This window comes from Medicago sativa, chromosome 2 (genome assembly GCF_051527215.1).
Source record: "Medicago sativa cultivar Bolivia chromosome 2, Bolivia_mono, whole genome shotgun sequence".
NCBI classification, from domain to species: domain Eukaryota; kingdom Viridiplantae; phylum Streptophyta; class Magnoliopsida; order Fabales; family Fabaceae; genus Medicago; species Medicago sativa.
In genome coordinates this window covers 36,261,643-36,275,147 of record NC_140750.1, presented here as the reverse complement: position 1 = coordinate 36,275,147, position 13,505 = coordinate 36,261,643, and the positions used below count along the sequence as shown (strand labels likewise).

At 33.9% G+C, this 13,505-nt stretch overlaps 2 long non-coding RNA genes across 3 annotated transcripts; both read right to left on the bottom strand.

Annotated features, from left to right (window-relative positions):
* Positions 1–941: 941 nt before the first annotated feature.
* Positions 942–3,156, bottom strand: LOC146946595 (uncharacterized). The gene is made up of 3 exons (XR_015026774.1): positions 2,838–3,156; positions 2,705–2,748; positions 942–2,510 (listed from the first exon to the last, which is right to left on the bottom strand). It is a non-coding gene; the product is annotated as an uncharacterized LOC146946595 (long non-coding RNA).
* A 2,818-nt stretch (positions 3,157–5,974) lies between these two features.
* LOC146946594 (uncharacterized) lies at positions 5,975–7,661 on the bottom strand. 2 transcript variants are annotated; one of them, XR_015026772.1, is made up of 3 exons: positions 7,039–7,661; positions 6,881–6,956; positions 5,975–6,222 (listed from the first exon to the last, which is right to left on the bottom strand). It is a non-coding gene; the product is annotated as an uncharacterized LOC146946594 (long non-coding RNA). The 2 variants fall into 2 exon arrangements; XR_015026773.1 differs by having other exon boundaries at positions 5,975–6,218; positions 6,881–7,661.
* Between the last annotated feature and the right edge of the window lie 5,844 nt (positions 7,662–13,505).

Here is a 13,505-nt window from a genome sequence, read left to right as displayed (position 1 = left end):
TAATATAACGTATAATGTTAAATGTAATAAAATATTATGCAGGAATCTGAGTTCGATATTATAACTAAGGTCATATCCTCAAGATATAAGAGTTCGATATTCTAGCTTAGACCTAGTAAGACGTCGGTAAAGATTTGTAATAAACGAAGTAGTACGCTAAGACAATCCTCAATGGAGGTCCTAAACTTTTAAGACTTGGTATCAATTAGGTACCCTTACTTGGGAGAAATTTTTTTAGGGTCTTATAAGACTCAAGGTCTTACTTAAGACCTCAATCTTAAAGAGATCCAAACTTTTTTTCATATTGAAAAATTGAAATGCATGATATAATGTTATTGATAATTGATTAGTGAGCTTCATTTAAGAACTAGTACTTTTACCCGTGCTAACGCCCGGGACATTAACAATGGAGAAGTTGATATATTGCAATATGATCTATTACATCGAAAACAAAATGATTCAATATTTTATGTCCTTAGATCACACACCCGTGCGTCGTACGGGCGAGATATATGTAAAATATATTACTGTCATGAATTGATATAGATAAAATTATCGTTAAGAATTCAATTCAAAGACAATGTATGGCAAATAACACATAAAAACACTATTAAGATAACTAACATGATCCATAATTGGATAGAAGTTCAGATTGTGAAATCTCACTCTAAATTTGTATCTAATTGAGTATGAAGAGTTGGTAGGTTTAGATAGAAGCTAGCGTTAAGCCTTTTTGTTTTATAAAAAAATTGACTTTTTATCATCAAGTTATAGATCCAACTTTTAGAGTTATCTTGGTAGAGTGGATGTTGGATTCAAGAATATCAAATCCCAAAAATCATACACTTTAGAGATTTCTTATGAAGCTTTATGTTTACCTCATCCTTGCAACTATATCAGCTTGTTTGATTGTAAAAAATAATCAAGTTTGCATTCAAACGTGGCTATTTAATGAAAAATTAACATTACTAATGAAAGAAGCATGGAGACAGCATAATTGTGCCAACACTACCAATTACAATACTCATTACAACTTTTCACAAATTGCCATACTACAAACCTTTGTCATAGTAAATATCAACATAAGTCCCCTAAGCTGTTTTAACGATCATCAAATCTCTACCACTTCCATCAACATATGCCATAAAGTGTACTTTATTGTCTGTTGAAGTGTTTAGCGCTTCCAATTCCTTTATGCACATTCTTGGTTGAGATACCTGTAATTTTGAAGGCATGTTGGCACCACACCAGTCCGGGACGGATATAAATACACGCCACGTCTACCAAATCATGTGCAACAAAAGAATAGCTCTATCAACGATTCGATATACAAAATCAATCTAAATTAGCTACACAAAGTAATGCTCCTTGAAAAATCATAAAACCAAGCAAAGAAAGAACTTTCAAACAGTGGTTGATACCTTACAAATTGATCAAAATGGCCAAAATAGACTCAAAATCCCAATATTTACTTTTTACTTACAACTCAAAACAAACTGATATAGTTGCAACTTGCAATCAACATACATTTATAGCGCACTGCAGAATATGTGATCCTTGATTTTACAAAGACTTTAGTGTAGACTTTTAAAAACATAACACAATGATCTATATAATATATGTAAATCTGGTATCAGATAAAACAGAAATAAAAAACATCGTCTTTTATCATCTTATGTGGTTTGTTAATTGATCTTTCTCCAAGGTTATTACATAAGAAACAATTAAACAAAAGTCACCATGTTGTTCACAATTCAATTTCTACTATCTACCTTAGAACACAAAGAGGACTGTTGAAAACACAAATTATAGATTATTATTAACATTGACACAAAAACAGACCTCCTCCAGGAAATAACGCACCAAACCAAAATAATAAACAAAGACCACAACACTACCAAGAGCCTGCAGAATTCAGCAGGAAAAAAAAAAGCACAACTCTACAACAGAAGCTACACGAAAAAAGCATGCTACAAACAATATAAGGAACCCGCTTGATTCAGGGCTTTGAGTTTGCTTTACATATGCAAGGATAACATAAATGTCTTAACACAATTATTCTAGAATTGTATAACTAAGGAGAGAAGTTTTCCAACCAATTTTATCAATAATCAAACATAATAGTCAAAGAAACTTGTCATTAGGCGAAATTGAGCAAGACATAGAAACTAAGGAGAGAATCAAGTTTGTCAATGCAAAAATGATATCAAAGCCCATACATGTCAAGAAGACTATTAAGAATCCCCATTGAACTCAATAATTCACCAACCATGTCCATGCTCTAGATGATTTACAACTAATGAAAACGTGTGATTGCCTACATACATAACTTTTGTTATTTGATTTGGTTAGTAAATCTTCCAATATTATAGTAGAGTTTAAATCCTTCCTTTTAGGAATTGACGCAGTCTGTTGTAGTTCATATATGTGAATGAATGCTATGAACCTTCAACGGTAACTCAATTTTCATCTGGTAATTTCAAAAACTGTAGTAATCTTCAAAGCATGTCCTACAAAAAATTTAGGAAGTTGCTAAATATTAGCAAAATAATATGATTCAAATAACATCGTAAAAAATAACACACATCTACATTAATGATCATAGAATTGCAAGCAAATAAAAAGAAGTCAAAATAGATTAAAAAAATATATGAACTTTATCATAGAACACTTCTTGGATTGATAAAAAAAAAGGAGCACAAACCTGTTGTCATTGCGCCAACTCATGAGATCTTTGTAGTTTGTCACCTTTTATTTCATGAAAAATCAATTACTTTTCAAAATAGAACCAAAACTAAAAATGGACAGAAAAAATAGGAGAATTAGTGAAGAAAAACCTGTTGAAAGTAAAATCTAGCATCATGTAGAATCTGACAGAACCTTGGAGCGTTGAATTAAAAAGGAACAGAGAGTAAAAGAATAGCAAGCTATGTAAATTCTTGGTAACATGAGTTATCTTGGAAAGAGGGAATGAGCCTAGATAAGACCTTGGAGGCATGCGTACCATTCAAATTGATCAATTCCAATGTGCTGAATTAATTAATATACAATGGTGTTGATAGAATTTTGATAATGCATCAGATAAGTATTGAGCCGCACAAAGGGAGTCAATTTGGGAATTGGAGGATAATAATGAGTCAAAACCATAGGAAAATGAAGAGGAAGCGCGTTTCACAAAGCTTGATATAAAAGGATGGATCAATCCAAGGGCCATAATTAGTTGGCGCCTAAAACTTTAGGATTAGGGTTTTGGAGTGTAATTAGCAATGTTAACTAGGATTAGGAATAAAATAGATTTTCTGTGAAAAGCTGGGTTGGAGGACTTAATTGGTACTACAATTAAAAACTTATAAATGTGTGATGTGTACACATGTGACTCATTTACGTACTTAAAAATTAAAAATGGATGTCTACATTGTGGATGCTCTAAGAGTACATTAAAACCCTTTATTCAACTGATGGTCAATAAATAGGGTGCTCTACACACCAAAGTAAGATACACACTCTCGTTGAAACCTTACTAACTTGAGCGTTATAGTGTCTTTGTAAGTACACATTGGTGAAAGACAATTGTGGAACACCGCAACAACTGCTTTGCACCTGTTCTGACTAGTACTTTCGTTCCTTAACAAGACCATGATTTGATTTGATTTTTCTAAATATATGTCTTACCATGATTGTTTCTTTTCTACTTTTTAATAATACCAAATTAAAGGGGAGAGTTATGTTATTTGCATGTTTCAGGAAGAGTGATTTTTAAATTTTTGCATGTTTGTGGAGAGTGGATTTTAAAATTTTGCATACAGTGAGGGGGAGTGAAGTTTAAATTCATTTTAATCATCATATCTTTCAAATACCTCCAGTCAACCGAATCATAAGATTTCTCAAAATCGACCTTAAAAAGAATTAATTTTTTTTTATCTTTCGACCATCATCCACTAATTGATTAGCTATAAGAATATCTTTTAGGATTTGTCTACCTTAAACTAAAGCGGACCGAGGCTCTAGCACAACTTTACCATCCACTTTTCTAAATCTATTTGCAGCCACCTTTGAAAATATTTTATAAAGACTTTCAACCAAATATATAAAGCGAAAACTGACCAACCTCGGAGGTCTATCAATTCTAAGAATGAAAACAATAAATGTAATATTGATACCTTTAATTAACCTACAATTATGGCGATATTCAACATAAAATTTCAACACTTCCACCTTCAATAAGTCCCAAAAATATTTAGAGAGACGTATATTAATCCTTAAATATATACACTATTGATTGTTTTTTGAGGGAATACACTATTGATTGTAGTAGTGCTAGTATAGAAGAATTTAGCTTTGACTAGTACTCCCTCCGTCTCTAAATAATTATCGTTTAAGGTTTATGCACGATTATTAAGTAAATGATTGATTGTGTTGATTTTGATGGTAAAATTTGTTTCATTTACTAAAACACCCTTACTAATTATAGTTAGTGCAGTAGTTAAGTTAGATGAAATTCATTAAATAAGGGTATAATAATGGAAAAAAATAAAAAATGTTACATTGATATTCTAAAGTGACAATTATTTTAAAAAAAAAAATGATAAAGAGACAATTATTATGAGACGGAGGGAGTACTACTATAGTGATGAAAAAATGGGGATTCATAACAAAGTTTTCCAAGCTGATTTTCCAAGCATTTGCCATAAAAAAGCTTAATCCATGCGGCCAAAGACTTTGGGTCAACTTCTTTGAATAAAAAAAGAAACTAGATCTTCTACCCATGCTGCCGCACGGGTCATAAACATCTTTGCAAAATATTGTACTCTAATACAATCCATCACTTATACAACTAATTAATTGAAATAAAAAAAAACTATAAATCTCAAGATTATTTTATCACTTCAACGCTGGATGTCTAAACATTTTGAAAAAGCTCTTTATATACCACATTTGTTGTGGTAATGATGCAATCACCATTTTTATCAGTCAACAACATCTTAAGGTCCAATGGGGAACTGCAAGTTATATACACTCCATCTTGAGCACTGCACACATTAATATTATGGATGAATGTGCTCTCAAATGAGGGTGCCAAACACAATGTGTCAGTCAACCATGGACATTGGAAAACAGGTAAGTGTTTGGCTCAAGACACCTTTAGAGCACACTTATCTTGAGCGTCGCGAAGGGGACAACAATTACTTGCATTGTGCACGGTAAACATTCAATGACCCAAATGATTGTATATTTAGTTAACAATTTCCTAATATTCACCTTAAAGGCATGTAGGTCTTTGATATAAATCAAATAGCTTACATGCTAACATCTTTTTTATATAGTCGACATTGTAAAATTGCAAATTGCGACACACACACACACACACACACACACACACACACACACATATATATATATATTAGAATAGAGGAAGTAAATAGTTGACATTGTGAAATTGCAAAATTGCGACAAATCAATTAGAAAGGACGTGTAAATAGTTGACATTGTAAAATTGCGACATATATATATTTTTGAATTGAGGAAGTATAAAACTATTTAAGTAAGCCCACTCAAAGAACAAATAGAAGCGACTTAATCCATTCAAGAAAAAGAAGAGGAGAAAATGTTTAAGTGGAGTTTAGAAATGAATGGTAAAAACAGTATCCACATGACACTTTTCTTCATAGCTCTCCTACTCCTTGACTTTTCTTTACAGGTGACTAATTCATTGAGCTCCTTTTTAACAAAAATTACAACTTCACTGAGCAACCCAAACAAAACAAACTATATTGAACGATGAAATGGGAAATACAAATGATATGAAAAATAAACAAAACAAATAATGCCATATTTTTTGTCCCATGTTCAATTAATATATTGACCAACGTTTCTTGTGTAACTACTGTTTAATAGTGAAAGAACTCATTCAACATTCAAGCCTCGAATAACTTTTCAACTGGAAAGCAAAAGTAAAAAAAAAAAATCTTATCTATGATAAAGAGGATTAAATGATTCAAATGGATAATTGAATATGATAATGTATATTCAAAGGACAACAAAATCTTATCTCCAATTTCTCACAACTTATTAATTACAAACTAAAGAGTTGTCCACGTTTGTTGAGAATTGAGACCATCTTGGTCATCCAGATGAGACTTTGTTAACAGTGCAACCATGGAGAAGCAACATATCCCAACTTAATCCACACAAAAGTCACCACCTGTTAGCATAGTAGCCTGTCTAAAAATAAAAATTAGAGCTTTTCATGATGTATGCATATGTCAATTAAATGGACATCATAACTTACTAACTTAGCTGAGTATATGAATCAATAATGACTTGAAGCAAAAATACACATCTTACATAACTTCTTCCTCTCTATAGTGACCATTAATATATGAGATATTTTTCAATGTCCATGCAACATTATAGTTTCAGAATCAGTTTATGAGTATGAAGGAGCATAACTTCTTTAGCATCAATGAACGTTGTAGTTACAATTAGGAATCTCATGTTAGCAAATATAATGAAAATATATCTATTACTTTTGGCGCTCATGCTTTTTGTGTCCTGTTACTTAAATTATCAAGAGGTTTCTGATAATTCTTGGAATATATTTCAGCCCAACATTTAACTAAATCAGCATGACATGTAGTCCACTCTTTATGTTTTTGTTTCAACGTGAAAAAATGACCATGACATCTAGCCAAAAAGTTTTGATTACATTAAAAAAAACTCAGTGCTTCTCTATAATTAGTGCTTTAAAAATCAATACTTCTATGTAAATTCTTGTCAAAAGAATCAGAAGCAAATTTTAAAGGATACTAAATAAACTTATAACTAAAAAAAGGAACAATCAGTTTTAGAAAAGCATACTTTAGCTTGAAAAGAGAGCTACCTGAAGTTGTTGTTAAAGATCCATTGATTTCTAGCATTATTCTCGTGGAAAAAGTAAAAGTAATCATAAAAGGACCCTATAATTAGTAAAAGTAAAGTAATCATATATGCAGTTCTTAAAGAAATTGCACATGAATGTGAATGGAGACCGACAATTACCTTAGCGGCTAGATATTTAAGGACGGTTGAAAGGTAAGTAGGAGCACCATCCTTGATTGGCTCAACTTATTTATCGCCCTTAAGCCAACGATGATACCAGCAGGCAATATAGTTCTTGAACTTGATGCCACTATGCTTCTGATATTTCAATCTTCTCACGCATCTTGAGAGGAACAATGCAAGCATTGAGTTCAATAACTTTGTATCACCTAACACAAACAAAACATGTTCAACTTGAAACCTTGTAATAATATAACAACTTTTGTATTTAATTTAATTGAAAGAGGGGAGATTTAATCATGAACATGGAAGAAATGGAAGACTTATAACTGCCATCTCAAGAAGTTTTGGGAAAGAGGAGTAGAACGATGGAGTTTTGGGGAAGGAAGGCAAATTTGGAGGGGGTTGAGAAAGAGAGTTGATGTTGAGTAAAGGTGGATTTGGAAAATTGAGAAGGGGGAATTCGGCTATGGAAGGCAAAGTAGCGGTATAGGGGATTAGCCACCCATGACTGTCATTGACATTGCAGACGGGGATACCTTGAGCCACGCACAACAACAATTTTTTTGGTTTACTCATTAATTTATTATTACCGAGATAACATTGATTGGTTTATTCATGTATAGCACCTTGGTATTGCACCATTAGTTGTTTGACAGAGCATTTACATATGGGTGTGTTTTCATAGGCAGTGTAATAAATGATATTGCATTGGTAAACCACTACAATTAACGTGAGCAAGGGAGAGAAAAAATTAGGATGGGATTGGGGTCAAGGACAGCTTGACCATATAAACTTTAGTGTGCAATCAATTTGATTTGAAATCAACGGTTGAAATGCATTCCCGCCCAATTTAAGTAGATTTAGGGTTTGCAATTAGGGTAGCAATGTTAGCTAGGATTAGATATAAAGAAGACTTTGGGTCAACTTCTTTGAATATAAAAAGTAACGTTAGTCGTAAACGTTGAAAATGTTATGGCACCGCGCGTTTTTCTTTTTTGTGGGAAAAAAGTATGGAAAAGAAAAGTACATACTACGTGGTGGTGATTATATATATATATATATATATATATATATATATATATAGGTTTGCTAGAACACACCCACTAATTTTTATGTGGGAGTGTTTTAGCAAAGCTACACCTTAGGGTGTAATTAACCACTTTTTAGTTATTTACTTGCTAAAACACTTCCACATAAAAACCAGTGGGTGTGTTCTAGCAAATGCCTATAGGATTTGCTAGAACACACCCACTTGTTATTGTTAGAAGGTGTGTTATAGCAACATACACCTTAGGGTGTATTTAACCACTTTTTAGTTATTTACTTGCTAAAACACTCCCACATAAAAACTAGTGGGTGTGTTCTAGCAAACCCCATATATATATATATATATATATATATATATAGAGACACACACACATTACATAAACTCTAAAGAACAGTGGAAAGATGTCTTATTATTATCATGTATCGGTGCTAGTTTTGTTTCTTGCAATTATCTCTCTTACTAACATTGCAGGAAATCCAAAGTATCAAATGCATGCCATAACCGAGGGGCCAATCATTTACCAGCAACCAACAACTGACACATAGCGACCTATACACAGAAAACTAAGATTTAAGCTCTCAACACATAGGCCCCCAGAAATTGGCGTCCCAGTAGTAAAACACTTTTCGCCTAGAAGGCCAATTCACCCGCCTCCAAAGCATACTCCGGCTGTTTAAGCCTTATGATTTTCTCATGTTGCCAAGATTTCTTTGATGTATGCTTAGTTTCCTGTTTTGGGTGGAAATTCGTTCTTCATTTTCAGCAATAGAAAAAAAGGAATATAGACCCTTGAAATATTTCGAAATCGTTATTTTATCGTATATGTTTAAGTATGTTTATCTGAATTACATTTATTTTTATTTATTTTCTTTTGTAAACGAACTACTTTTTTTTTCTTTTTCAGAAAGTGTATCCATGAACTTCAAATTTATATTTGAGCAATCAAACCAATATAACCTAAATAAACGACTAAACAGCGAAAAAAAACTGAATAAAGATTTTAAATTAAATAATTATCCAACAAATAAAATAGAGGTTTACATTAGAACTCTAGCCCAAAAGATTTCGTTACTCATTGTAACTAAAAATAAATTACAAAAAGAAATAAATCATATGCTAGAAAAAGTTGGAGTGAGGAGAGAGAAAATCCTCCTTGGAAGCTCCTAGGGCTTGCTTTCATCTTAAACCGCTTCGTTCTAAATAAGAAATAATGAATGAGGAGGGTGGTATTTGTAGAAGAGTTTCCACCTCATCTTGTACTAAAATATCGGGCTTTCTTTACCACAAAAGTCATAAAACAACGCCTTGACCCGCAAAAAACAGGCGCCAGGTGCCTAGGACCATGCGTCAGGTGCATGTAAGTGATGATTCAAGCACTACGCGCCTCATTTCATGCGCCAGGTGCCCCAGTGTAGTGTTTCTTGGCGCCTGGCACCCCATTGTGTGCGTTGGGCGCATGTGAGTGTCGTCTGGTGTTGAAAACGCATGTTTCTTCGCTTCTTTAGGTGTTTGCTGTAACACCCTATTTCTAATAAGCGGTAAAACGCGCGAATACATCAGACATATTCTAGAAATAGATGTTACGTCTTCGAATAAACCACAAAACATACATGCATAAAGATCATGTTTACACAACATAGCAGCGGAACATATAATTCATAAACATCTCCAAACATCAACGTAATACAAAAGTATCCTCCAAATCTCAAATAACAAAATATCTCAACAGCTCCAAATACATAGTCAAATAAACAACATGCAAGGACTCTCCTAGATCAGAGCCCTAATCTAGACACTTGCATGAAAAAGAGGAACTCCACTCCTCGGCATCATCAAGCAACAAACTAAGCATCCTGCACTCCATCTACCCGTCCATACAGAAAGGTAGGTGGTAAACCACTGAGGGTTAGCATTACATCATCATAATTCAAAAAGGTTTAAATAAGAACATTGGAGATGAAAGAATATATTCAAGAATAACAATTCATACATGTATTCACAAGCATTCACAACATTCATATCGTTCATTATCATCACTCCAAGTTCACATCAACAAGTGTATCATACACATATCACAACCTCACCTTATCAATCAACAATTAACAATTCAATCCACAACTACAATTAGCAAAATCAACCACCAAACACATTTCAATGCAATTCAATTCACCAACAGTTTATGCAATGGCTCTAGACTCATCTAGGTGCATGTGGTACCAAAACACCTTAAGGTCGTCACCTTCGATGCAACAAAAACATCGTAATCACCTCAATTGGATATAAAATCCGCCACCATCAGTATGAATGCATGAACATATGACTCAACTACAATGCATATGTTCATACAAACAATAATCACCTCACCATCACCAATATTTGTATATATGCAATCAACAACAATTCACCACCAATTTAACATATATACGATCACCAACAACATCCAATAATCACACAACATGTAGTTGTCACATAAATACACCACCAATCATCTTCACATAACATATAACAATTCTCCATAAAGGATTCACAATCAATTGGTTCTCAAAAGTCATCTTTGGTCAAGTTCGTCTCTCAAAATCACAACATTAAATTAATTGAACATTTAAGTCAAAACCAAGTAAACAAGATCAATTGCCTATGCCATGTATTCTCACAAGTCACATATATGTGTAGTAGAGGTTACATAAGCATTTCATCGGCCAAATGCGACGAATTCATAAAAATCACAAAGTTCGTCTCATTTTCTCACTTTTCACAAAAATTCTCATTCTCAAAGCAAAACAAGTTCAAACTTGGTAAAACCAATCACAACCATTTTTAGAAATCATATAAACAATATACAACTCTAATCCCACTTCAATTTCCGGAGAAAACGTGTTTTTGGAAAAATTGACGTTTGGACCGTTTCGGTAAAAGTTAGACGATTTTCGTAAATTCGAGTCCAAACCAATTCAAATCATGTTCCAGTAGGATTAAAGGTGTAAACAGATATTAATTAAGTCCAAAGAAACATTTTAGAAGTATTGGATTGGTCCCCCAAAGCTCAAAACAATCAAAACAGAAAACTGATTCTGGGCAGTTTCGCTATTAGCGAAATCTGAGCTATTAGCGAAATTCTCAGACAATTTCGCTATTAGCGAAATTTTCGCCAAGCGAAATTTGTCCAGACAGTTTCGCTATTAGCGCCGTTCTTGCGAAATTATGCAGTAGTTACGGGTTTTCACACCATTTTCACCCAAAATCCCTTTTTTGAATCCCCAACTCCCAAACCAAGTTCTAGAAAGTGTTTATGGGTCAAAATAGGTTCAATACACTTAAACAAACATGATTCATGCATTAGAAACAACAATTTGGCTCATTTCATCAAAATCATGAAATTTTCTCAAAACACCAACATAACCACAAATCTCCTCATAAATCCATAAATAACGATTTCAGTTACACCAATTCAATTCTAACAGTTCAACAATCATCAACAACAACTAATGAACACAAATTCATGCACAATTCAACATCACAACTTCATTTTTCATCAATTTTGCTCAAGAACACAAAGCACCAACAACTATGCATTTAAACATGTTAATTCACATACTAACATGCAATTATCATATAAATCATGCTCTTAAACATAACAGCAACAAGTATGCACGAATTTTACAACAATTAGGTTCAATTCATCAATTTCACAAAAATGGGTAAAGAGAAAAAGATGTGAATTATGGTTGAAATCTAACCCTCTTACCTCTAGCACCAAGAATTACTAACCCAAGCTTCAATTTAGCTCCTAGATGATGAATCTCCTCTTTGCCTTCTAACCCTTGTTATTGTTCTTCTCTCTAGCCTCTATCTTTTCTCTTCTCAAATGAAATGAAATGTGAAAATGTTGTAAAACCTAACTTCACCAACAACTAGAGTTTATATACATGCTCTACTCAATTGGGCTTATCTCACAAACCTTAATGGGCCTAACCCATTTCTATTCTAACACCCAAAATGTCACTACTCCTTAATGGTAAATTATAACACTAACGGTCACTTAATGGTAATTAAAATAATTACTACACCCTCTCTAGTAACTTGGTAAAATAATACTCTTACTAAGCACTAAAAATAATCCTCATCCAAAATTACAAAATTACCCCTGCTCTCAAAATGACCAAAATGCCCCTAAGTCCAAAATGACTAAAATACCCTTCTACACCGAATTCTACAATTCCCAACCAAAAATACACACAGAGGCAAATAATCACATAAGAGCACATATAACACATATAAATAAATAATAAAATAAAACTAGCGAAAATCGGGCTGTTACAACTCTCCCCCACTAAAAAGAATTTTCGCCCTCGAAAATTACCTGAAGGAAACAACTCCGGGTACGCAACCCTCATCCTACTCTCTGATTCCCAAGTGGCACTCTCTCCAGTTGGTCCAACCCAAATCACTTTAACCAAAACAACCTCCTTGCCACGCAAACGCTTCACTTCAGCATCTTCAATCCTAACTGGCCAAGTCTCAACGGTCAAATTATCTCTTACTTCCAAATCATCCACTTGAATCACATGAGACACATCATACACATATTTCCTCAACTGAGACACATGAAACACATCATGTAGATACGACAAAGATGGCGGTAACGCAATCCGATACGCTACGACCCCAACCTTCTCAACAATCTCAAAAGGTCCAACAAAACGAGGAGTCAACTTCCGACACTTCAAGGCACGTCCAACACCAGTTACAGGATTCACTCTCAAAAACACATGATCACCAACCTGAAACTCAAGGTCTTTCCTCCTCTTATCGTGATAACTCTTCTGCCTACTCTGAGATGCTCTCATCTTCTCTTGAATCATCTTAACCTTTTACGTAGTTTCTTGCACAACTTCCGGTCCTAATAAAGCACTTTCACCTGACTCATACCAACACAAAGGAGTTCTACACCTCCGACCATACAAAGCTTCAAACGGTGCCATCCCGATACTAGAATGAAAACTGTTGTTGTAAGTAAACTCAATCAATGGTAGACATTCAATCCAACTGACACCTTGCTCCAACACACAAGCTCTCAACAAATCTTCCAAACTCTGAATAGTCCTCTCCGTCTGACCATCAGTCTGGGGATGATAAGCAGAGCTCAACCTCAACTTAGTTCCCAAAGCAGCTTGCAAACTCTCCCAAAACTTAGAAGTAAACCTCGGATCCCGATCTGACACAATACTAGAAGGAACACCATGCAAACAAACAATCTGTTCAATGTAGATCTCAGCCAACTTAGCCACAGACATACTGGTCTTAATAGGAACAAAATGTGCCGACTTCGTCAACCGATCCACAATCGCCCAAATAGAATCAAAGCCCTTAGCAGTCTTCGGCAACGCTCCAACAAAGTCCATAGAAATACTTTCCC